This window comes from Phoenix dactylifera, chromosome 1 (assembly GCF_051530095.1).
Source record: "Phoenix dactylifera cultivar Ajwa chromosome 1, Ajwa_hap1_PhDact_Kaust_v1.1, whole genome shotgun sequence".
Taxonomy (NCBI): domain Eukaryota; kingdom Viridiplantae; phylum Streptophyta; class Magnoliopsida; order Arecales; family Arecaceae; genus Phoenix; species Phoenix dactylifera.
This window is the reverse complement of record NC_143190.1, coordinates 48349344-48375853: the sequence shown is the minus strand read 5'-3', so window position 1 is coordinate 48375853 and position 26510 is coordinate 48349344. Positions and strand designations below refer to the sequence as shown.

At 41.7% G+C, this 26510-nt stretch overlaps 1 non-coding gene across 1 annotated transcript; it reads left to right on the top strand.

The window, feature by feature from the left end:
• Positions 1–15549: 15549 nt before the first annotated feature.
• LOC149768713 (small nucleolar RNA R71) lies at positions 15550–15655 on the top strand. Its single transcript, XR_016398584.1, has one exon. It is a non-coding gene; the product is annotated as a small nucleolar RNA R71 (small nucleolar RNA).
• The last annotated feature ends 10855 nt before the right edge of the window (positions 15656–26510 follow it).

Genomic DNA, 26510 nt, shown 5'->3' with positions numbered 1-26510 from the left:
ACGGGCGCCGCCGGCCTCAGTCGGCCCCTCCCACGCGATCCGACAGGGGGATCTTCCCCCTTCCTTGGGCTAGCGGGAGGAGAAGAGGAAATGAGGAGAAGAAAGAATAAAAAAAAAAAGAAGAAGCTTCGGGAAGAAGAGAGGAAGAAGAGAAGAAGAAAGGAAAAGAAGAAGAGAATAAGCAAAGAAAAAAAGAAAAAAAAAAAGAAAAGAAGAAGAAAAAGAAAAGAAGAAGGGGAGAAGAAAAAAAGAAGAGAAAGGAGAAGAAGAGAGGAGTAAAAAAAAAAAAAGGAAAAGAAGAAAAGAAAAGAAAAATAAATAAATAAAAATAATATATATATATATATATATATATATATATATAATAGGATAAGTGAATAAAATAATAATTACAAGAGAGATCACGGTTGTAGTAGTATCTCTTCTCTCTCTACTTAATAAGTAGGTTTTAGTCTGAATTACCCAATCGGAACTTGAGATCTATTTAAGACCATTTCGGAGTTTTAATTTAATAAATAATAAATAATACATTATTTGATAGGTACAAAAAATTTATCGAATGAGATTAAGGTTCTGTGAGCGAACCAATGTAAGTAACCTGCCACAAATCTTATTGATTTCGAATTATTGAAATTATTTTAGACATAAAATTATAAATTGTATGATTGATTATGCATTTTCTGATAAATTAGGATTAAGCATAAAGTAGTAAATGCTTCATGATTTTAAATAAGTGATATTCTGTGTACATATGAATTATGATGATGTTGAAAATTACATAAAGCTGATGTTTGTAGCATGATTATGCATAACGATGTCATTATTTATTTTCCAACCTATTTATGATGTATAGTTTATAAAAAGTATGAAATGATTTATGAACTTTCAGTCGCTATGTACGGTTAAGGCTACAAATGGATCGGATCGACCCCCCGACCCGCGACCCGCGTAGACCCGACTCGAATTTTAGGACCCGCGGGTCCGGGTCGGATCCGAATTATTTTTTGGGTCGGATCTGAATTTACCGAACGGATCTGATCCAACCCGAATGGATCTCCAGAGAGAGAGAGAGAGAGAGAGAGAGAGAGAGAGAGAGAGAGAGAGAGAGAGAGGATACTAGGTTCGCAGAATCCAAAGGAACCCCAGCCCGTCAGGATTCTCTGGCGATCTATTACACTGTTGATACCTCTGGTGTCTCGGTGGCTGGCTTTTTTTTTTTTTTCCTTCCTTCTGTTTTTGGTTTTTGTTTCTTTTAACTTTTGAAGGGAGAAAGTGAGGGAACACTGAACTGAATATGGGTCATGTGCCAGTTTTCTGCAATGGAATTGGATTTTGGAACAAGGCCTGGGATTTTTTTTGCCCTCGTGAGAGGGGAGCTGGGAGACACCAAGTTCCGTCCAATCAGTCATATAGATAAAAAATAGTGTGATATGAAATTTGGCTTGCAGACCGGCTTAGTTAGTAAGTCACGTGTCATCTGCTCTGACTGGAGGTCAATTGCAAGTCTTTCAAGTCATAGGTCACCCAGCACCTCATAATTATGATATGACCGAGTTAGATTTGCCCAAATACTTTTCCAAAAGCCCAAAAAAAATTAGATCCGAATCCAACCCAACTCGAACCCGACTCAGACCCGATCCGGTTGAATCTGGGTCCAAAATTAGGACCCGAACAAAAAGTCGGGTCGGGTCAGTCCTGAGTGACCCCGATCCGACCCGACCCATTTGCATCTCTATGTATGGCCCTCGCTAGCGGGTATAATAACTCAGCATATGACCCTTGCCAGCAGGTATAATAGCTCGACATACGACCCTTACCCGCAGGTATAATAGCTCGATATATGGCCCTGCCAATGGGTATAATAGTTGGCAAAGATTACAGCCCTGTCACGGGTTATAATCACCCATAGCTGCACTACCATCTGAGAGTATGATTTTTAAAACATGGAATAATGACAAAGCATGCATGGCTTTATGACCTGTTTTAGTATATGAGTTATGAAATGCTTATTTAGAAATATCTGTTATTTTGCTTAAAGTAATGCATTGGCATGTGAAATATTATGCTTGATCCGATAAGATGGTGAATGGTTACTTACTGAGCCGCAAAGCTTATATGCCTCTTTTTGTTTTTTGTTTTTTTTTAATTTCAGATAAGTAAGGTTGGTAGGAGCGAAAAAGAGTAAAAGAAAAAGAGGTTTGAAGCATAGATACAACTATACAAGATTTTATAGGTGTAGCTATATGAATAAGTTTGGGTTGTAATCTTGCAAACTCAAATATTTAATTTAGATGCTCTGTACCTGCTTCATATTGAAATGAAATTGATGAAATTTTATCTTACTACTTATAAGAATTGTTGTTATCACGGACTTCGTGTTATTGTGGGCAACACCTTAAAGTAGCACGGTTGTGTCATGGGCTGGATTTGTGGTGCGACAAATTATGTCCGGACTCGGGTCATGACAATATGTGCTTCACAAATGTAGCAAGCGGCAGCAGCAAGTGCATATGATCTAAGGGGATTTTATAGGAGAACCATTCGGCGAACGTTGTTTAAATTGGAACAGTAGGCTATAGAAAGTGGATGAAAGCATGTTAGATAAGTGCAAGGGAGATGAGAACATGCACTACAATGATTTGGAATGTTTCTTAAACTAATATGTGGTGAAAGAACAACGGAGATGGCATCTCTTCCTTTTTTTTTTTTTTTTTTGAGTAATGGTGGAGGAAATAAGGCAGTTCCTGTTAGCCTAGATGCACAAATATAATTGATAAATAAAATATTTCTAATATTTAAAAATAGTAAATAAAAAGAATAAACTAGCAAATAATTAACTTGACAATATAATAATAAAATGAAGAAAGAGAGAGAAGATGGCCTGTGGATCGAAGCACGCTGATGCGTTGTTCCAAAAAAGTTTATGCCTCCACGCACGGGTCTGCTGGCACAGATCTCTTAGAGATACGACGACCCAATACAGAACTACGTCTTCCCCGTCAGTGCGCCTCTAGGGAAGAAAGAAAAATATGTTCACGCTTGCAGATACCTCAAAAGAAACTTAGAAAAATTATAAGGAGAAGAAAAATTTTCTTTATTTCTTTTCTCCCCAATGATCTCTAGAGTCCTTTTTATCTAGACTCTTTGAATATGAAGAAGAGCAAATTTTTGATTGTCTTTGAAATGATCCCTAGAGCCCTTTATACAGGCTCAGGCATGTCAAAAGAAGAAGATTCCCCTCCTGCGGATTGATGACGTGTCTTCTTGTGTTTCTTTGATTCTTCGGCTTATTGCATCTTGGCCGTTCATGCTTCCTTCCTTCTTCGAGGGGCCTTTCCATTCTTGCTCTTGCGCTGGATGCATGACACTTGTCATGGTTTGCTTTCTTTGGAAATTTTTTCATGTTTGCTCCCTTGCTTGTGCACGGATGCTTGCCACTTGGCCGTTGACTAATTTAATTTTCAAAATTTTAAAATATTTAATTTAATTCAACAATCCTCCACATAAATTAAATATTTAAAAAATTTAAAATCAAAATAAAATTAAAAAAATCAAAATAAAGTGCTGAGTATCTTATATTATGTAATAGGTGTAGGTACCTTTCGGTTTGAACCTTCACTTAGTGACAATTGATTACCTCTGTAGAGCTAAGGTGGACTATGCCTTGAATCTTGGTTCATGGCTCAGATTTCATCAACAGCACATATAATATAGCGTGAACATGCTCGAAACGAATTTGCGCTTTACGGCCATGCGCAGATATCTCTTCATGTGTGTTATTAGGGAACAACCCACTTCCCATAGTCGCGGCCTCACGACTACACGCATATAGGTGAATCCTAAAAAAGGGTACGAGCAAGTAGGTACCCTGCCTCATGGGTCTCGGATTCATTAAGAGTAAAAACTCAACCTAACCCTAGCTTTTTACGAGCACTGTTGCCCTAGGGATGGGAAAAACAAATAGTGCTTCTCATTAGTCACCTATCTAGCTTGTTTGTACCCATTGAACCTTTTCAGGTTGGGTTATCACCGTGGTAACTTTACTTGTGGGCTTAGCCCCATCCCCCTCGACAACTCTAGAACCACTGTTCTAGATAATCCTTTGGTAAGCTGATTAGCTAGATTCCTTTCGGATCTTACAAAATTTAGTGCAATCAAGTTATTCTTTAATTTGTATCTTAATGATTTATGGCGCGCTTTCAAGTGCCTATTCATTTTCACATTTGCATTTTCTTGATTGCATTTATCTATAGCAGATCTGCAGTCACAATGAATAGATATAAAAGGTAATGGTGAAGTCTCAAGAGGCAAATCTATCAGTAGATCTCTAAGCCACTCGGCCTCAATGCTAGTGGTATATAAAGCAATCATTTCAGATTCCATGGTGCTTCTAGCCACTACAGTTTGTTTGGTAGACTTCCATGATACAGTTGCACCTCCTAAAATGAAGACAAAACCAGTGGTGGATTTGGTGTCAACTGTATCACTGATCCAGTTGGCATCACTATAGCCTTGTAAACAACAGGATAACCATAATAGTATAATCCCAGAGGTATGGTACCCTTAAGGTATCTAAGAATTCTTTCTAGAGCAGTCCAATGATCATTATCGCCCGGTCCCATCCGCCCCGCATGCACTGCTCGGCGGCGAACCCTAACTCAGTTTATATGGCAGCTCGGCGAAACTCTGTCCCGAGCTTGGGACTCGTATCAGATCCGCTTGAGTCGAGGAAGTCCGACAATCCGCCCCGGCAACAAGAAGTCCGAGCTCGCGGAGTGCGAATAAAATTCGAGTCGGGTTAGTGACCTTTGGTCCTAGGGCTCGGCCGAATTCTGAGCCGAGCTCGAGAAGGCTTGACGAGCCCAAGCATATTCTTTTGGACCTAAATACTGCAACATCGCTGGTCGAAGGTCCGAGCGACGGAAACTTAGGACCTGAGCTCAGGGACTCGGCAAACATGCCGAACCTAAACCTATGTCTAACTACGTAACGGACGAAGTTGAGGCCGCAGAGCCCAGGCCCATAGAACCTAAAGCAGATCCGATTGAAGAAATCTAGATTTACAGAGGATCGGAACTTAAACCAATCACACAAGTTAGAAAAGGATATTCATTTAAGAGAGAGCCCGAAGGCCAAGTACAATGTCGAGGCTTGGCCTTATAATAATGTGAAGGCCATCCCTATTTACAAAAATGATAAAAGATGTGAAAAATGGTCCTAAGGCTCGGCCCTATTGTCTTCGGCGACTTCAGGGACGGCTGGTTCCTCCGCGGCCAAAGTCTCTGCGCGGCCGTCTTCAGTAACTTCGGTGGTAGCCTCGGGCGCTTCCACTCGACCCTCCTCGGTGGCCAGCTCGGCCTCTTCGGTGGCCTCGTCGACCGCTGGGGTACCCGCCTCCGACTCTTCAACCCCCGCTCCCGGTTGAAGCAGATCAAGGTTGAAGTCGGGGAGAAGTCGCCGTAATTGGTTACGGAAGTCATTGAAGCCGAGGGTGAGCCCGTTCACGCCCTCCTCTTCGAGCAGGTCGCGAAACTCTTCCGATTCATGGAAGAGCTTGACGGCGTTTTGGGTCTGCTCCCGGGCCTCCCTCTCCCGAGCTTCGTGATACCCGGCCTTCCACTCCAGATTCTTCATTTTCCGTTCGCGGGCGACGAGCAAGGACTGCGCGTCGGACAAACGGGCCTCGTACTCTTGGGCCTTGAGGTGAACCTCTTTCACCTCCTGCTCGCGGATGGCGAGCGTCGACGTAGCCTTGGCCAGACGCGCCTCTGCGGCGCGCACTTCGGATCTGGCCAGGGCATGTGCGCCCTTCTCCTCTTCGAGCTCGGCGATCAGAGCCCGAATCTCGTCCTCGGCCGCCTCCACCCTCGCCTGGAGCACTTTTTGCTCGGCCTCGGACGCGAGGCACCTTGCCTTGGCTCCTGCCCGCGCTGACACCTTCGGGCCCGGTTCCGGTAGTCTTGGACTATATGCATCAGCGTCTCGATTTCGTGGAGGTGCTGTAAAAGAAGGAAATAAGAAACAAAATCCGAGCCAATTCGAAACAAACTTACCCGGATGGCAGAGCAGACAGTCGTATCCATAAAGGCACCATAATTTATGGATCGGATCTTGGCCTGGTCGGCCTGGAGCAGCGCGACCCGAAGAACCTCGCGCGCCGTTTGGGGATTGTCGAGAGCCGAATCGCCCTCGAAGACCGCCCAGCCGGGGGCGTAGGGCACTCTCTCCCGACGACCTTGATTACCCGGCGGGCCCGGTGGACTAGACCCTGCTGGGCTCGGCGGATGCGGTTCTACAGCCTCCTGGCTGCACCCTGGCTCGGGACCAGGGAGTTGGGGTCGGTCAGGCAGCCGATCCGATTGCTGTGGGATTGGGGCGGGGCACGCAAGCGCGAGAACCGCCGTAGAGCTCATCCCTCCTTGATCGGTGCTCGGGACTTCCTGCCGACCAGAAACTTGCGAAATCTGCGCCGGGCACGGGAGCGCCACCGTAGCTCCAGCAGAGCTCGTGCCCCTAGAACTTGAGCCTTCCCCCCGACCAGCCTTGGAGTGCTCGGGACGAGGAGCGCTCTTCTCGGCAACCATAGCAGCCAAGATCTTCACCTTCTTCTTCGGCCCAGGCTGTTCTCCTGCAAGCTCGGCTGCCCTTTTCTGAAAATGGGCATATAGGACGTTGCTCTTGGTCACCATTTTTGCAATGTCTACAAAAACGAGCAAAAGGAGCTGGCCAAATATTGCGAGAAAAAGACAAAAGGGGAAAATTCCTTAAAAATTACCACCCTTACCCTGAGGGCGTGCCGAGCTCAGACCGATATTGACTAGGGCATCCTCACTCACGAGGCCGCTCAGAAGAATGCCATCCCCGAGGCTGCGGATAGTGTCAAGGATTCCCTGCTCGCGCGAGGAAAGCCTGGGGAGTTGGTTAGCGATCTTGAGCCGGCTCCGCCTCTACCTAGGGTCGAACTCCCATGGTCGCTTGATCGGTTCTTTCAATTTTGAAAATAAACCACGCAATAGCACGTATCTTGTAGGATAGTGATTACGGGTGTCGGTCCACAGGGATTGGAGACAAGTTATTTTTCTTTTAAAAATAAATCAAAAAGAAGGATTTGCTAACTTGATTTAACTAAATTAATCTATGAGTACGAATTGAAATTTTATCAAAGTAAATAGATCTAGGGTTTGGAATCCACCACATAGCATTGCATCAAGGATTGTGTTCTTAGTTTTTATCTTTTGGAGAGGCATGCAATTTTGGCTACAAGCCTTTTAAAATAAAAGCATAAAGAGTGTTAGGAAGATCCATCTTCGGTGTAGCATGAAGTGTCTACCTAAGTATGCTAATCTAGGATGCAGCACACTTCATCTTCCTAGGCATGGATCATCTTAGACTACTTTAGCAAACATGATTAGTAACTAGCATGCTCAAAGTTTAAATATCATGAAGAAATATTTCATTGGAAATAAGAATTTAAACAGACTCCAAAATAATAAAAAAATAAGAACTACAATTGCCCTGATACATTGCTAGGGCTTCATCCAGCCCTAGACTAGATGTTTAGCCGAGCATGGCTTCCGGACGACCTCCCATCTTCAAATGAAATTGAGCACCTCTCATTCTTCCCAAAATATCACAAATATTCTCTTTCCCTCTCTCTCTCTTCTTTTTTTATTTCTTTCTCTCGGCTGGTGGCTTCTTTTCTTCTTCACCGAAACAGAGTATTCTCTGTTTCTTTTCTCCCCCAAGCTCTCCCCCCCGTCTGAAGAACTCTTCTCCCTTTTTATATCCTTCCTGACCGTGGAGATCGGATTCTTGAAGGAGGATATGCAGGCGATGGATCCGCGGATGAGTAGCTGGATTGGAGGATGCCGATGCTGCTCCAACGCGAAGGACGACGTGGGCGTGGAGAGGATTCTGCGCTGGCTCTCATCTGGACACGCGAGGCAAGGGAGCTTCCATTTGGCTCGGGATTTGGATGGATCACGGAAGACCGCTGGGATTTGGTTCCGAAGCAAGGAAATCTGAAAGAGAAAATCACGAGCATGGTTAAATGTTGGGCGGATTCCGTGGATGATGGAGTTAATCCGAATGGGAGGAAGGTTGCGGATGCTTGCAAGATTTGAGTGCGAACGGGAGGGATCCGGAAGAAAATCTGGGAGAAGATCAAATCTGGAACAAGAAATGAGGGTGATGGTGCTCACGGGATGCTCGGACACAATTGAACGCGAACGGGAGGGGTCCGGAGGCGATCAAAAATTGGATGCGGTTGAGCTGGGAGGTATGCTCTGTTTTGAATCAGGGGGAAAACGTGCGGATTTGAGCCGTGAGCTGGGATGCTGGGATACGATCGAGATGCGGGTTATTTGTGGAAGGAGATTTGAGAGGATAAGCTTGCTTCGATTTGCTGGGAAGGAAAGGGATGATCTGCCGATTTGAATCGCGGAAGCGGGGGAGGGGAGGACGTGGTACAGGGGATTCTTATCCGTGGGAGATGAAAATGTTTAGATTCAGAATCAGATGGAAATAAATCTTTGGGAAGACGATGTTTGGCTTGCGGATGCTGGGAGGATTGCATTGCGGGAGGAGATCACGTTTGGAGTAAAGAATCTGGGAGGACGGGGTTGAATGGGAATGGGAGTGATCATGCGGCTTGTTCTGAAACAGGGAAGGAGAAGAGAATAAATAATGATGCGGGAGATAAGCGCGTGAGGGGTGATATGAGAATTATTTTATCTCTTTTTTTAGAAAGGTAGTTGGGGTCCACTCGTGTAGGTTGGGAGGGCTCTGTTCTGAATAAAGAAAGTTTGGATACGTGGAGAAAATGGGAGAGGCCTCTGTTTTGTTAAGTTGGGAAGCTTGGTGCACACGAAAAAGATGACGTGGACAAAGGGATGGGTAACTTCATGCAAATGGGGAAGAAAGCAATCCACACATGGAACTGATTGAGACTAATTCGTGAATGGGGTGACTCGACCTGCACACACATTAGACTAAATCAATATAGAAAATTAAACCAAACTTGAATTACCTCTAATAATTTATTAAAATGAAATGGGAGGGGAAACACATTTTCTTCTGTTAATATTTAAAATATGTGCATAACAATAATAATAAGTGCTATGTAAAATAGATAAATTTGTACATTATTTAGCACTTATCACACCCCCAAACCTACATTTTGCTAGTCCTCGAGCAAAATAAAATTAGAAAAGAAGGAACTCTAACTCACTTTCGCAGGCATCGCGATTGCATTTACCATATGTAACAAGGCTTTAAACCCCTAGGTTACCCTAGTGGACGAGTTATAGTCTCGTGAGGGTTTCCAGAGAAGATACCCACAAACTTCAATATTAAAATAAATCATTTATTGTTATGATTATATTTTTTTATTATTATTTTTATTCTTTTTTTTATTTTTTTTGATCTATTAAGTGAAAATCAAATTCCAAATGCATACTAGTAAAGAATTTCAAAAACTCTTTTTTTTAAAAAAAAATCTAATTTAAGATACATAAATGATAAGAATTTCAAAACACACACGGTTTTATTTACTAAGTCAGCCCAAATTCTAGGTCAAGATGCAATTCAAGTTGAAGTCATTAAGTTTCCGTTAGGGAGTTGTAAGACTTATTTATACTGGAGTGCTCGGTGAAATCTGGACCGTACACAAGCTAAGGGTTCGGATCAACAAAATATTGCAAAGACTAGTAGTTTCCAAGGATTGGTCGAAAGGACCTGTTCACTGATTCAAAATCATCTTATCTGCAGGATTTCGAGAGTTGTGGATGTTTACTTTAGTACCTCACGGGCTTTATCTGTAATATTCCAGTTTACTTGAATTTTTACAACGACGGCTTTCACACTATTGTCTTTTCGATCAATACAGCATTTCTTCCTCTTTTTTTTTCTTTTCTTTTCTCTTTCTTTTTTTTTAAAGAAAGATATATAAATTGTGCACTTTTACTCTTGTGGTGATTTCTCCGTGTAACGAGCAATCAGTCGACAACTCTCACACCAGTTGGCATAAGGTGTCGGGCATCAAGACTCCCCTACGGACTTATGCTCGGAGTCCTCATCACAAGCCCACTTGACCTTTGACAATAGGTAGCCCTTTTCGATGTTCCTGACTAAATCCATTTTTATTGATTTTTTTTTTTATTGGATTAGATAAGTATGATTCATCAGGGTCCAAGGTTGCTACTATACTATCAACATAATGTCGAGCCTAGACCTTAGAAGGGTCGGCCAGTGTGTAGTGAAATTCCAAAGTATTAATTAGCTTACAACTCCCTAAGAGAGACTTAATAAAAAGAACTTAAATTTGTATTACTTCCCACTAGTCATTGGGCTTTTAGATTTTATATACCTTGTGTGTTTATCATTCTCGCATAAATGTATATAAATTAGGTTATTTTTTTTAACAAAACTTTTTTTTTAAATAATTTTTTTTATTATTATTTTATAAACACACATTTTTTTTAAAAAAAATATTTTTAATTTTTTATTTTTTTTTAAAAAAAATGATTTTTTTATTATTTTTTTAACTTTTTTTTTGATGAAAATATGAATACCCCCAAACCTAAACCTAACATTGTCCTCAATGTTAAGAAATAATCTAAGAGAATTGGGTTGCCTCCCAACATGCGCTAAGTTTATTGTCTTCAGCCAGACACAATGGGTCCTTAATTATTTTGATAAACAGGGTTCGTTAAATTAAGGGATTCGATCAATTGCCCGTCGGCAACACATTCTACATAAGGTTTTAACCTTTGACCATTGACTTTTAAAACATGTCCACCATTGAGGTGTTGGATCTCTACTGCACCATAAGGAGAAACCTTTTTCACTACGAATGGTCCATCCCACCTAGAGCGAAGTTTACCCGGGAAGAGTCGCAACTTGGAATTGAACAGCCAAACCTTTTGACCAGGTTCGAAGGACTTACGGTTAATATTTTTATCATGAAAAGCCTTAGTCCTTGCTTTATAAATTTTAGCATTTTCATAAGCCTCATTACGCAATTCTTCAAGTTCACTTAGTTGGAGTTTTCGGTGAGGACCAGCTACTGCCATGTCTAAGTTAAATTTTTTTATAGCCCAGAAAGCTCTATGTTCAAGTTCTACCGGTAAGTGACAAGCTTTACCAAAAACTAATCGGTAGGGGGACATGCCAATAGGAGTTTTGTAGGCAGTACGGTAAGCCCAGAGTGCATCATTTATCCTTTGAGACCAATCTTTCCTATCGGGACGTACCGTTTTCTCTAAGATGTGTTTTAACTCTCTATTGGACACCTCGACTTGTCCACTCGTTTGGGGATGGTATGGGGTAGCAACTTTGTGGGTGATGTTATATTTGCGAACCAAAGCCTCGAAAGATCGGTTGCAAAAATGAGATCCCCCATCACTGATAATGGCTCGGGGTGTACCAAAACGACAAAAGATGTTTTCATGTAAAAATTTAATCACAACCTTGTGGTCATTAGTTTTAGTGGCGACAGCTTCTACCCATTTTGAAACATAATCAACCCCTACAAGAATATATTCGAAACCAAAAGATGGTGGGAAAGGGCCCATAAAGTCAATACCCCAGACATCAAATATTTCTACAATTAAAATAGGATTGAGAGGCATCATATCTCTACGGGAGATGGTACCCATCCGTTGGCACCGTTCACAAGTTTGGCAAAAGTTATGGGCATCTTTGAAAAGTGTGGGCCAATAAAATCCACTTTGTAAAACTTTTGCTGCAGTTTTTCTACCCCCAAAATGTCCCCCACAAGCTTGTGAATGGCAGAATGAAAGAATACTTTGAAATTCACATTCAGGGACACATCGACGGATGACTTGATCGGGACAATACTTGAATAAATCAGGATCATCCCAATAATAGAACTTTACTTGTGAAAAGAATCGGTTCTTATCTTGAGTTGACCAATCATCAGGAATTCGTCCTATGGCAAGGTAATTCACTATGTTTGCAAACCATGGCGTTTTTATTCTTTGTACCTCAAATAATTGTTCATCTGGAAAAGAATCGTGCAAGGGTGAGGTATTTTTACAAGAGGGCTCAAGAAGAATCCTAGATAAGTGGTCCACTACGACATTTGCAGTTCCTTTCTTGTCACGAATTTCTAGGTCAAATTCTTGTAGTAAAAGAATCCATCGAATCAGACGGGGTTTGGTATCCTTCTTTGCAAGAAGGTGTCGAAGGGCAGCATGATCAGTGAATACGGTAACCTTGGATCCTAATAAGTAAGATCGAAACTTGTCTAGTGCGAATACTACCGCTAGCAATTCTTTCTCAGTGGTGGTGTAGTTTAATTGTGCATCTGAGAGTGCTTTACTAGCGTAGTAGATGACATGAGGTACCTTATCTAGCCGTTGCCCTAAGACTGCCCCAATAGCATAGTCGGATGCATCACACATTAGTTCAAATGGAAGTGTCCAATTAGGGGGCCGTATGATAGGTGCAGTGGTCAATTTCGAGCGAAGATTTTCAAATGCCTCCTCGCATGTTTTATCAAAGACAAAGGGAGTGTCCTTGGCAAGAAGATTGCACAAGGGTTTGGAAATCTTACTGAAATCCTGAATAAAGCGACGGTAGAAACCAGCATGGCCAAGGAATGATCGGATTTGTTTCACAGTTTTGGGTGGAGGGAGATTGGAAATAAGATCGACTTTGGCTTTATCTACTTCAATGCCCCTCTTGGACACGACGTGTCCTAAAACTATGCCTTCTTGAACCATGAAATGGCTCTTTTCCCAACTTAATACTAGGTTGGTCTCCTTACATCTTTTCAAAACTAAGGTCAAATTGTTCAGACAATCATCAAAAGATAGGCCAAAAACCGAGAAATCATCAATGAACACTTCTAGAAAGTTTTCCACCATATCTGAAAAGATGGCCATCATGCATCGTTGAAAAGTTGCGGGTGCATTACATAGTCCAAAAGGCATCCTCCTATATGCAAATGTCCCAAATGTGCAAGTAAAGGTGGTCTTTTCTTGATCGTCCGGGTAGACAGGTACTTGGTTATATCCAGAATAACCATCTAAGGAGCAGTAGAAACCTTGACCAGCCAACCGTTCCAAAATTTGATCTATGAAAGGTAGAGGGAAATGGTCCTTCCTAGTCATTGAATTAAGTTTTCTGTAGTCAATGCACACGCGCCAACCCGTGGTTGTCCGTGTTTGTATCAATTCTCCTTCCTTATTTTCAACCACAGTGATACCTGATTTCTTGGGTACCACTTGTGTCGGACTCACCCACTTACTATCAGAAATTGGGTAAATGATTCCGGCATCTAATAACTTCACCACTTCTTTCTTGACTACCTCCTTCATGTTAGGATTGAGTCTTCTTTGCATTTCTCGGGTGGGCTTTGCATCATCTTCGAGATGAATTCGATGCATGCAAACAGAGGGGTCAACCCCTTTCAAATCGGCTACAGACCATCCTATGGCATGTTTATTCTCTTCTAGCACCCTCAAAAGTTTACCCTCCTGTTCAGTAGATAAGTTGGCTGCGATGATTACAGGGAGGCTATCTTCTGGTCCTAGAAAGGTATACTTAAGATTTGTTGGAAGTGGCTTTAACTCAAGTTTAGGTGGTGAATCAATGGAAGGACAAAGTGGCGCGCTAGCAATGGGAGGAAGAGGTTCAGGTCGGCTCTTCCAAGGAAGGGAACTCACAGGAGATTGATTGTCAAGTAAAATGTTAACTTCTTCTATGGCCTTGTCTATATCAAAGTTGTCAATGTCAAAATGGGCCAGACATGCCTCTAAGGGGTCATTGGCAAAGATATAGGGAAGGGCTTCCTCTACAAGATCATCCATTTCGTCAATTAGGCAACACTCGTCTTCCCTTACATGTTGGTCAGCGGCATGAAACACATTCAATTTAATTTTCATGTTCCCAAATGATATATCCATTGCCCCAGTTCTACAGTTGATGCATGCATTGGCTGTCGCTAAAAAGGGACGACCAAGAATCACAGGGATTTGTTTTTTTAGGTTCGGCACATGTTCCATGTCAAGGACGATAAAATCTACTGGAAAATAGAATTTGTCTACCTTGACAAGAACATCTTCAATCATCCCCCGTGGTATCTTCACAGATCGATCAGCCAATTGTAAGGACACCGAGGTAGGTTTTAATTCACCTAACCCAAATTTCTCATAGACTGAATAGGGTAGAAGATTCACACTTGCCCCTAGATCTAAGAGTGCTCGGTCAATGGAGTTATCTCCTATGACACAGGAAATAGTGGGAGCGCCAGGATCTTTGAATTTTGGAGGGGTGTTGTATTGGAGAATGGAACTTACCTGTTCAGTTAGGAGGACCTTTTTAGGCACATGTGTCCTAGATTTCCGCTTTTGGGTGCAAAGGTCTTTGAGAAATTTGGCATAGGAGGGAACTTGTTTGATGGCATCAAGGAGTGGGAGGTTGATTTTAACTTGTTTGAAGACCTCCATCATCTCTTCTAATGAAGTTCCCTTCTTGCCAAAGGGAGAGGGTGCATTAAGTGCTTCAGGGAATGGAGCCTTTGGAATGTGGGTTGTGGCAGATGGTGGACTAGCTGAAGAAGTTTTTGGGTTTTCATGTGATACATTCTTCTCTTCTTTCTCTCCTTCCTTATTGTTACCCTCCCCAACCTTATTATCTATTATACGTCCACTCCTTAGGGTAGTCAAAGCATTGGCTTGCTCATGATTTAGTCGAGTTTCTTGAGCCACGTATTGTCCCCTAGGATTACTCATTGGTTGACTTGGAAGCTTACCTTCCTCTCGCTTGTTTAATGCATTAGCTAGTTGACCCATTTGGGATTCTAGCTTAGCAATTGATTGCGTGTGAGAGTGCAATAGTTGTGTGTTTGCCTCCAAACCTTGAAGGGTGTTCAATACTTTCTCCTCAAAGGCTGTGTTTCTTTGGGGTGGAGGAGGAGTGTGTTGAAATTGAATCGAGGGACGGTAGGGATGAATATTTTGTGGGATTTGAAAATTCTGAGGGTTTGGAAAGTTTTGGGAATAAGGTTGGGCAGTATTCGAAGCTTGCTGCTTCCAAGAAAAGTTTGGATGATTTCGCCATCCCGGGTTATATGTGTTGGAAAATGGGTCATTACCCAGTCTAGGCTGTGTTTGAGCAGCATTGATGTGTTCTTGCACGAGTTCGGGAAATTGGGGCGCTGAAGGGCACTCATGAATAGGGTGGGATGGGCTAGAACAAATAGTACACACTTGTGCTTGGGAAGAGTTCATGTAATGCCCACCTATCATCAGTTGGTCAATCTTATGGGACAATGCATCTACCTTGCTAGACAGGTCCATAGAATGACTTATTTCACAAATGGTCCCTTTTCTTTGAGAACTCGGGGGTGCTTGACGAGAACATGAAGCATGGTGGAGGGAGTTTTCATTTAGATTTTTAAATAATTTCCATGCTTCATGCTCATTTTGAAGCATGAATGTCCCCCCACATGCGGCATCAATCATCTGACGGTTTCGTTCAGTCAATCCGTCATAGAAGCATTGCACTAGCTGCCACTTAGGTATTTGATGATGTGGGCATTTATGGATTAGGTCACGAAATCTCTCCCAAGTTTCATGAAATTCTTCTCCCTCGGTTTGGGAGAAGCTTGTAATGGCACGTCTAAACTGGTTCGTTCTTCCTATGGGAAAGTATTTTTTAAGAAATTCCTGTTGCATTTGACCCCAGGAATGAATCGAATTGGCCTCTAAAGAATTCAGCCATTGCTTAGCTCTATCTTTAAGGGAGAAGGGGAATAATCTAAGTTTTAAAGCATCATCAGTGAAATTTTGAATCTTGACAGTGGTGCAAATCTCAAGGAATTCATCTAGGTGTTTATATGGGTCTTCATTGGTGAGCCCATAAAAAGATGGAAGCATTTGGATCACACTAGACTTTATTTCATATTGTACAGCTGCTACCTCAGGTAATCGAATGCAAGATGGGGAAGTGTAAATGGTGGGAGTAAAGTACTCCCTCAGGAGTTTGGGTTGTTCTTCAGCCATCTCAGGAGGTGGGGATGATCCTAATGTTTTGATCTTAGCTCGAATGTTCCTAAGGGTTCGTTCTATTTCAGGGTCAAAAGGTAATAGGTTTTGTACTCTAGAACGACTACCGTGCATACACTAGTACTCGATCAATCAAGCATGCAATAAAAGAGAAAAGCATATCAATCCTAGTCTTTGTCCTAAAATCACTAGACAGCTCCTAACTGGTTTGAAGAGGACACCTAAGCCTCCAATCCGGTCTAATGTACCGAGTTGACCAGGTAAGCTCCCAGGTAAGTGGAGGGGTCACGATGCGTTCGCAAAGGTCCCACTTAAAACCCACTTGCCTCGAACAGATGAACTGTCTCCCTTGTAGGGACAAAGCTTGCCTAGACATCAACTAAGCCACAGAGCGAAATTGGTGCAACCTTCGGTGATCTTCGTCCTATTGAGCTCGAATGTCCCTAGGAGCCAACGTCTAATTGATTTTAATTAAAGATGACACTATGTGAGATTGAGTTCACCTAAGTTGGGCAAGAGTCCGGTGATGAAATCCGGCTCTTATCTTGTTGGGGTGATTGCCCTTACTATGTGCAAATTGATTTGTGTATGTGTATCAAGCATGCATTCACAATTTTGCTATAATTAAAATCAAACAATCACCACAAAATTTCAAACCAATAATTAATTTAAATAAGAAAAGTTTAGAGGTTACCAAAGGAAATTTCCCCAGCAATTTAATTTTTTTTTTTTTTTTTTGGCAAACCTCTACAGCATTTCTTTTCCGGCAGTTCTCCTTTTGATCATCCCAGATTTTTTTCCTCGATTCCTGATCAAATAATATATAAAAAAATAAATAAAAATTAGTAAGGGAGAAAAAAAAAAAGAAAGTAACAATAATAGAAAAAAAAATTTTAAGAATTTTTTTTTAATTTTTAAATAATTTTTTTTAGTAAGAAAAATAACTATGCTAGCAATCCCCGGCAACGGCGCCAAAAATTGATCGGTTCTTTCAATTTTGAAAATAAACCACGCAATAGCACGTATCTTGTAGGATAGTGATTACGGGTGTCGGTCCACAAGGATTGGAGACAAGTTATTTTTCTTTTAAAAATAAATCAAAAAGAAGGATTTGCTAACTTGATTTAACTAAATTAATCTATGAGTACGAATTGAAATTTTATCAAAGTAAATAGATCTAGGGTTTGGAATCCACCACATAGCATTGCATCAAGGATTGTGTTCTTAGTTTTTATCTTTTGGAGAGGCATGCAATTTTGGCTACAAGCCTTTTAAAATAAAAGCATAAAGAGTGTTAGAAAGATCCATCTTCGGTGTAGCATGAAGTGTCTACCTAAGTATGCTAATCTAGGATGCAGCACACTTCATCTTCCTAGGCATGGATCATCTTAGACTACTTTAGCAAACATGATTAGTAACTAGCATGCTCAAAGTTTAAATATCATGAAGAAATATTTCATTGGAAATAAGAATTTAAACAGACTCCAAAATAATAAAAAAATAAGAACTACAATTGCCCTGATACATTGCTAGGGCTTCATCCAGCCCTAGACTAAATGTTTAGCCGAGCATGGCTTCCGGACGACCTCCCATCTTCAAATGAAATTGAGCACCTCTCATTCTTCCCAAAATATCACAAATATTCTCTTTCCCTCTCTCTCTCTTCTTTTTTTATTTCTTTCTCTCGGCTGGTGGCTTCTTTTTTTCTTCACCGAAACAGAGTATTCTCTGTTTCTTTTCTCCCCCAAGCTCTCCCCCCCTGTCTGAAGAACTCTTCTCCCTTTTTATATCCTTCCTGACCGTGGAGATCGGATTCTTGAAGGAGGATATGCAGGCGATGGATCCGCGGATGAGTAGCTGGATTGGAGGATGCCGATGCTGCTCCAACGCGAAGGACGACGTGGGCGTGGAGAGGATTCTGCGCTGGCTCTCATCTGGACACGCGAGGCAAGGGAGCTTCCATTTGGCTCGGGATTTGGATGGATCACGGAAGACCGCTGGGATTTGGTTCCGAAGCAAGGAAATCTGGAAGAGAAAATCACGAGCATGGTTAAATGTTGGGCGGATTCCGTGGATGATGGAGTTAATCCGAATGGGAGGAAGGTTGCGGATGCTTGCAAGATTTGAGTGCGAACGGGAGGGATCCGGAAGAAAATCTGGGAGAAGATCAAATCTGGAACAAGAAATGAGGGTGATGGTGCTCACGGGATGCTCGGACACAATTGAACGCGAACGGGAGGAGTCCGGAGGCGATCAAAAATTGGATGCGGTTGAGCTGGGAGGTATGCTCTGTTTTGAATCAGGGGGAAAACGTGCGGATTTGAGCCGTGAGCTGGGATGCTGGGATACGATCGAGATGCGGGTTATTTGTGGAAGGAGATTTGAGAGGATAAGCTTGCTTCGGTTTGCTGGGAAGGAAAGGGATGATCTGCCGATTTGAATCGCGGAAGCGGGGGAGGGGAGGACGTGGTACAGGGGATTCTTATCCGTGGGAGATGAAAATGTTTAGATTCAGAATCAGATGGAAATAAATCTTTGGGAAGACGATGTTTGGCTTGCGGATGCTGGGAGGATTGCAGTGCGGGAGGAGATCACGTTTGGAGCAAAGAATCTGGGAGGACGGGGTTGAATGGGAATGGGAGTGATCATGCGGCTTGTTCTGAAACAGGGAAGGAGAAGAGAATAAATAATGATGCGGGAGATAAGCGCATGAGGGGTGATATGAGAATTATTTTATCTCTTTTTTTAGAAAGGTAGTTGGGGTCCACTCGTGTAGGTTGGGAGGGCTCTGTTCTGAATAAAGAAAGTTTGGATACGTGGAGAAAATGGGAGAGGCCTCTGTTTTGTTAAGTTGGGAAGCTTGGTGCACACGAAAAAGATGACGTGAACAAAGGGATGGGTAACTTTATGCAAATGGGGAAGAAAGCAATCCACACATGGAACTGATTGGGACTAATTCGTGAATGGGGTGACTCGACCTGCATACACATTAGACTAAATCAATATAGAAAATTAAACCAAACTTGAATTACCTCTAATAATTTATTAAAATGAAATGAGAGGGGAAACACATTTTCTTCTGTTAATATTTAAAATATGTGCATAACAATAATAATAAGTGCTATGTAAAATAGATAAATTTGTACATTATTTAGCACTTATCATCGCTCGGAACCCAAGAAAAAGAAATTCCTCTTCCATTCATGAATGGACGACGGGGCACCATGAAAGAGTGGCCGACCCGCCCGAAGGGCAATGTAGAGCCACTCTCCATCCCTCGGATTAGACTTTAGTGAAAAAAGTCTCCGGAAGACATTCACGGAAGACGGGATCCCGTACGCCATACACAGGGACAGAAACCCGATGATTGTCCTCTATGCGTTCGAAGCGAGTTGCGCGGGGACGATTTCGTACTCTCCGAGCAACTCGTTCACAAACCCATGCAAAGGAAATCGTAGGCCGGCCCAGAGTGCCTCCGAGTATACTCCCATCCGACCTATAGGGGGGTTCGTTACCCGGTCCCCCGACATAATGGGTTCCAAACGGAACCCTCGCAGAAGAAAAAACCACTCCTCGCACATCTCCACCTCTAACTCACTCATTGTGGACCCAACCTCACTCGAACAAAGCCCCATTAAAAAAGAGGGAAAAGGAAGGAGAGGTCCCAAGCGGATGAAAAGAAGAACACCTGTAGAGATTCGCCGGGGATGATGGAGAATCGGCCGCTTCGGACTGCGAAGGAGACGGAAAGAAGATGAAGACAATAAGAAAGTAGCTGGAGGCCAGGTAGGGGTTTATATAAATCCCTCCAATGGCCCAGATCAGCAAGAAAGAACGCCGCTCCCCGTTCAGATCATGACGCGTGTCGGCCCGAGAGTCAGAGCGCCGCATTTAATTCAGGCTGACGCTTCGAATACAGAAGCGCCTCGTCGGATCGTGCGGCCCCATCATGAGCCCACGATGCAAGGACGCTTCGAGAAATAAAAAGGTACGCTAATAATGAAACGTTTCGGAAAAGAAGAGACGCCACCCATTAAAAGCGCCTCGAAGCGCGCGATAATTCGAAATTTTCCTAACCCGTGATAGCCCAACTAAAACTACTTCCCGCGCTCGAGCTAGTGGCCAGCTCGAGCTCGGAAGTCGGGGGGTAGTGTTGGGGGAAAATCTAAGTCATCCCGGAACGAAGGCGCCCGACCAGGGAGCGCCGACCAGAAGGCGCCCGACCTCGCGACGCTCGAGCTGAAGGTGCCCAACTGGGCAACTGGCTCGGCTCGGCACCCGGACTGGTGCCGAGCCCCGAAATGCTTTGTCCAAATATTCGACCCCGGCCTGATTCCTTGAGGGAACCTGACCCTAGATGTCCAACTCCACCGTACTCTGCCACCATCGTCAAGCCATTAATGCACATGGCCTTCGCAGGCCTCCGGCACACTCGATCATTAATGCGCATGGCCTCTGCAGGCCTCCAGTGCACTCAACCATTAATGAACGTGGCTCAAGATGATCTCCGGATCACTCGACCATCAAAATGTATGGCTTTCCATGATCACCGGTTCACTCAACAATTAATGCGCTTGTTATCTACGGACCCCAGGCCCTCCACAGCGGGCGGTTGAACCATTTATCCTTGTTTTAAAAGAAAATATACTTTCAAAGTAGATCGCATCTCATGCTTCCATTATGGTGTTGTTATTAATTTCATTTATTTGAGAGTTAAACACTAAAAATCTATTAGCATTACTCTCAATTGCATTTCTTATAAATATTGCATCTACTATTTTGGGTCTAATTTTCTTTCTTTTATTTTCTGGAATTTTTACTTTAGCTAAGCACCTCCACGCTTTTAAGTATTTTAAGTTAGGTTTTCTATGTTTCCAGATTTTATATGGAGTTTTATCATTATGTTTGAATGAAATTCTATTCAAGATATAAGATACAGTTACTAGTGCTTCCTCCCAAAGATTTTTTGGTGCTCCTGAACTAATTAACATAAAGTTAACCATATCCATTAAGGTTTTATTCTTTCTCTCAGCTACTCCATAAGATTAGGGGTGAATAAGGAGTTGTCAATTCATGAATTATCCCATGTTCTTCACAGAACTGGGTCAGCTCAAATGAGGTATATTCACCTCCTCTATCAAATCTTAAGATTTTAATCTTTTTATCTAGTTGGTTTTCAGCCTCTGCTTTATAGACTTTGAATTTATTTAAGACCTCATTTTTAGCTTTGATAAGATAGAGGTGACAATATCTAGAAAGGACATCTATGAAAGTTACAAAATATTTGTTTCCACCCTTTGAGGTTCTTCCTGAGTCGCATACATCACTATGTATGAGTTCAAGGAGATCAGAATCTCTACTTACAGCATGAAAGGGTCTTTTAGGTAATTTGGCCTCTATACATATCTCACATTTATCATTATTCTTAAGTTCTGATTTTGGGATTAAATTCAAGTGCATTAATCTTTTAATTGAACTATAGTTTACATGTCCCAGCCTACTATGCTAGACAATAGGAGAGTCAATATGAAGAATAATAGAATTTTCATTCATAGATGAAATAATTACATTGAGTTTAAACAATCCATTACAAAGAAAACCTTTTCTGATGAAAGAGACACCATGGGTTACTACAACTTTATTTGATTCAAAAACAATTCGGTATCCTTGCTGGACAAGCAAGGATCCACTAACTAGATTTCTACGGATGTCTGGAACGTGGTGCACGCCTTGCAGAGTAAGGATCTTTCCAGAGGTAAGTGTCAGATCCACTCGTCCCACTCTAAGCACACGCGCTAAAGCATTATTACCCATGGTCACAGTTCTTCTACATGAGATCTGATAAGATGAAAACCACGAGCGATCAGAACAAACATGTATACTAGCTCCGGTATCAATCCACCAATCAAGTGCTAATTGTGTCATGTTAACTTCAGGTATGAAGGAAACAGACCTGATAGCAGTCTCAGAGGAGTCAGCCCCACAGGCCACCATGTTGGCCTGGGCGCCAGAAGTGGCAGGACCCTTACTTCTAGGTTGACGAGGAGTAGTGATCTTGTAGAAGCATTGGTGGGCCATATGGTTGGTTCAACCACAGACAAAACAGCAACGAACAGATTCTCCTTCTTTCTCTTTCTTCTGGTTCTGAGAGAAGTTGGGTTTTCTGTTGTTGGGCTGAAAGGAGTTCCTATGGTTGAATGATTTCTTCTTGAAGGACTTGTTGTGGTGGGGTCGGAAAGAACGGTTTTGATTTTTGGATTTGGGCTTGGATTTAACATTGTTGACTTTGGGCAAATGATTGGAGGAGTGGAATTTTTCTCTAAGGCGATGTTGTTCTTCAATCCTAATAGAATTTAGGACTTGGGTTGGAGATAGATCACCTTGGGTGTGGCTCAAAGTCTTGGCAAAGTCTGACCAGATAGAGGGAAGTTTGTCTACAATACAGGCAACTTGGAAAGACTCATCTAAGTGGGTTCCATTTGCCTGGAGTAGAAGAATCAATGTTTCATATTTATGAATTTGATCATTCATAGGTTTGAAATCAACAAATTTAAACTTGCTAAAGTCAGAAGCTTTGAATCTCTTTACCCCGGCATCATCAAGTCTATATTTTTTTTCTAGGGTATCCCAGAGATCCTTGGCACTCTTAGCTATATAATAAATATCATAAAGCCTATCAGAAAGGGCTCCTAGGATTCTATGAAGACAGTGGTAGTTGGTTTTTTTTGAAGTCTTAGTGGAGGAGGCAGCATCAGAAGGAGCAAGGTTTGGGTTGTTGCGAGTGGAAGGTCGTGAAGCAGATGGGTTAGACCCACCAATGGCGGAGATCAAGCCTAGGATGGTGAGCCAGAACCGCATTTGATTATGCCACCTTCTAAAATTTTGACCATTAAACTTTTTAGGTTTAATACTAAAATTTTCAGATGTGTGGGAAGCCATTAATTTGTAGCTTAACACAGTTTTGACATCTGTGGAAATGAGAAGGTTTATGTCAAATTATTGCACTGATATTTAATTTAAACTTTAGATGTCTAGTTGAAAAATCCAAAGAATAACAGCTAGATCAGCTCTAGATCAGTGGTGAAGCACTTGGCTCACTTAAGTACCAGCCTTTCTTAGGCACGTATGCCTTTTTGACAAGCTTTTCTTAGACACCATTATTCAATAGATAATTTTACTAGATATCGTTCAATTTTATCCTAAGTACAATATTAAACTAGCTCCTATGAATTAACTAATTTCCGAATTTCCGTTTGAATGGAATCTGAAAATTACTCCGTAAGGAGTCCAAATTGAGGTATTAATAAACCTCTTGGAGGTTAGGCAATCTAATATTTTGCTTGAAAAATTAAGTATTAAAGTAAAGCTAGCATAAATGTGTAGCAGTTAAAATATAACAATTTAAAATTATGCAGCAAAATATATAATAAATGTAGCAATTTAAAATCTAGTGCTAACAGTACATAAACTTTTCTGGATTGTTAGCCTAGATGCACAAATATAATTGATAAATGAAATATTTCTAATATTCAAAAACAGAAAATAAAAAAAATAAACTAGCAAATAATTAACTTGATAATATAATAATAAAATGAAGAAAAATAGAGAAGATGGCCTGTGGATCGAAGCACGCTGATGCGTTGTCCCAGGAAAGTTTATGCCCCCCACTCACGGGTCTGCTGGCACAGATCTCCTAGAGATACGACGATCCAATACAAAACCACGTCTTCCCCGTCAGTGCGCCTCCAGGGAAGAAAGAAGAGCACGTTCACGCTTGCAGATACCTCAAAAGAAACTTAGAAAAATTATGAGGAGAAGAAAAATTTTCTTTATTTCTTTTCTCCCCAATGATCCTTAGAGCCCTTTTTATTTAGATTCTTCGAATAGGAAGAAGAAAAAATTTTTGATTGTCTTTGAAATGATCCCTAGAGCCCTTTATATAGGCTCAGGCATGTCAAAAGAAGAAAATTCCCCTTCTGCAGATTGATGACGTGTCTTCTTGTGCTTCTTTGATTCTTCGGCTTATTGCATCTTGGCCGTTCATGCTTTCTTCCTTCTTCGAGGGGCCTTTTCATTCTTGCTCTTGCGTCGGATGCATGGCACTTGTTATGGTTTGCTTTCTTTGGGAATTTTTTCATGTTTGCTCCCTTACTTGTGCACGGATGTTTGCCACTTGGCCGTTGACTAATTTAGTTTTCAAAATTTTAAAATATTTAATTTAATTCAACAATTCCCCCCATTATTAATCAACAAGGAAGATGCATGCATAGAACAATATTTACAGAAGTTTTGAAGAATTTACAAATACGAGAAGATGGAGGCCACAAGGGAGCAAAAACAAAACATACAGAACTAATTACCATCCTCCAAACCTTTTTTGACGAGGACCTCCTCATTATGCACCCTACTTTTGAGAGAGTTTGTGATGAGGTTCTGACTGTACTAAATATTTGGGTGGGGAACGCAGGAGGACCCTTGAATTTGAGCGACAAACAGATGGTCAAAAAATTTAGTTAATTTTGAAAGGAAATGAAAAGGTGACAACAACAGCCTTCTTATGCAAGAGAATAACTCTTGTTGGTGATTTCATCCACAAAAATTTTGAAATTTAATAGAGGTGGTGGTCTGGTGGAAAGAGATGAGTATAATTTAAAGAAATTGAAAATTGTTGATGGGCATAAGTCATTGTGGACATTTATGTGATGCAAATATTTATCGTTCTTATACTGTAAATGATGTTTATGAAGCTATAGTGGTGACACGTCAAGTGGCTTTCTGGATTATGACATTCAGCTGATATACCATCATTAATTTAAATGACTAGAGGAAGACTACTGGTAGTCTAGCTCTCATTCATTTAAATCAAGATACAATCACATGACGAAAGTTAAAGGGCATGAAAAGGAGGCTTCTTGATCCGACTTTCTGATCCCAGATTTTTCGATAGTTCTAGCTCTTCCTTGAGCATGTGAGGTTCAAAGAACTGCACTCCCTGCATCTAAATGAACTCATCCAAAGGATTTTCCTCGCTCGAATGTTGTTGTAATTGTTATTCTGGATGTACTCTCAATAAACAGAGTCCAGCTTGCATTTACAATTCAGCTACACCAATTATTACACTGATAAGCTGGATGGGGATCTTAGTCCAAAGACGATGTCAAAAATTGTTGGAGAAACATTTTACGCTCGCTAGCTGTGAGGTCCAATAGTCTCACATCGGAAAGACTCGTTTCAGAGCCTGGACATATGAGGCGGGTGTCGCCAAATCCTGCAGACACGTTTTGGGAGGAAAACAAAACAGCTGTCCGAAAAGTTTGGCCTAGGGTTCAGAGTAAAGCAAGATTGTTCGGTCATGTGTCGGTTCTTATTATTAGTATTTTAGTGCATCAGACTGATTAGTTTGGGTTTCAGCTTGTTAAGGTTTTCACTGTAAATGTCATAGAAGCTTTAGTTTGACAGTCATAAGCAATCCAACTGGTTACCATGTTTGGCTGTATTCTGACTCATTTCAAATGGCTTTTGAGTTAACATAGAGTACTGTCACTCTTTCACTTCTCTTTTGCTTCTAATGATAACCTTTCTTATCTCCTATTGGAACATCAGTGCTTAATCTTTTCCTAGCTACCTTTGCTTCAAAGTGATATAAGCTACAAATTGCATCCACACTTCTTCCATCAGTAGACTGCATCTCTATTAAACTGTTTTTACTTTAGACAATGTGTTCTTCCGGCTGTTTTGTGGTTAGGTAGTACTCAATTACCTGTCATTACCTCAGATATACATTCGTGCATTATATGACAATTTAGCAAACATGACCACCGAATCAATTTCTCTCCACACTTCATTGTTCAGCCGGGGTCCAAAAGAAGGCGTGGGAAGCCTCTCTTTGCAAGCTCCACTAGCATTCAAATACCCTTCAAGGATGCAAGTTTGGACATTGAAAGAACATTTTTCGCACCGTTAGATCTTGGCACTGCGTCTTGGAATTTCGGCGAATTCCTCATGTCTTTCTTTATCCTCTGAGTCCTGGCTTCTGGCTTCTCACAAAGACAGATTTATATCAACCAAAGCAAAGCATTAAGGCTAAGATGCTCTTCAACCAATACCAAGCAGTACAGTTGAGTGAATGATGAGCTTGAGTGCTACCTGCTGGTGTATCCTTCCATGGCTGAGTTGGCACATGGCCTCACAATAATTAGATATAGAAATAATACCCCCCGTGCATTCTATACTTACTCTGCCTTCCACTTTGGCCCTCTTTCCATTTGGATGCTTCTCACTCCATGTTCTCTGCTGAAATTATTAGGATGATGATGACCTTTTTGACATTAGGGACTGTTTCCTTTCTAACGCTCATCATGATCACTTGTTAGTGTGGGTGGGTAGGCATGCCTCCACAGTTCTCCCACAAGGCCATGAGGACAATGAATGCAACCATATGTGGAATAGGTCCTACTGCAGCTTTTCTCTTGGTTC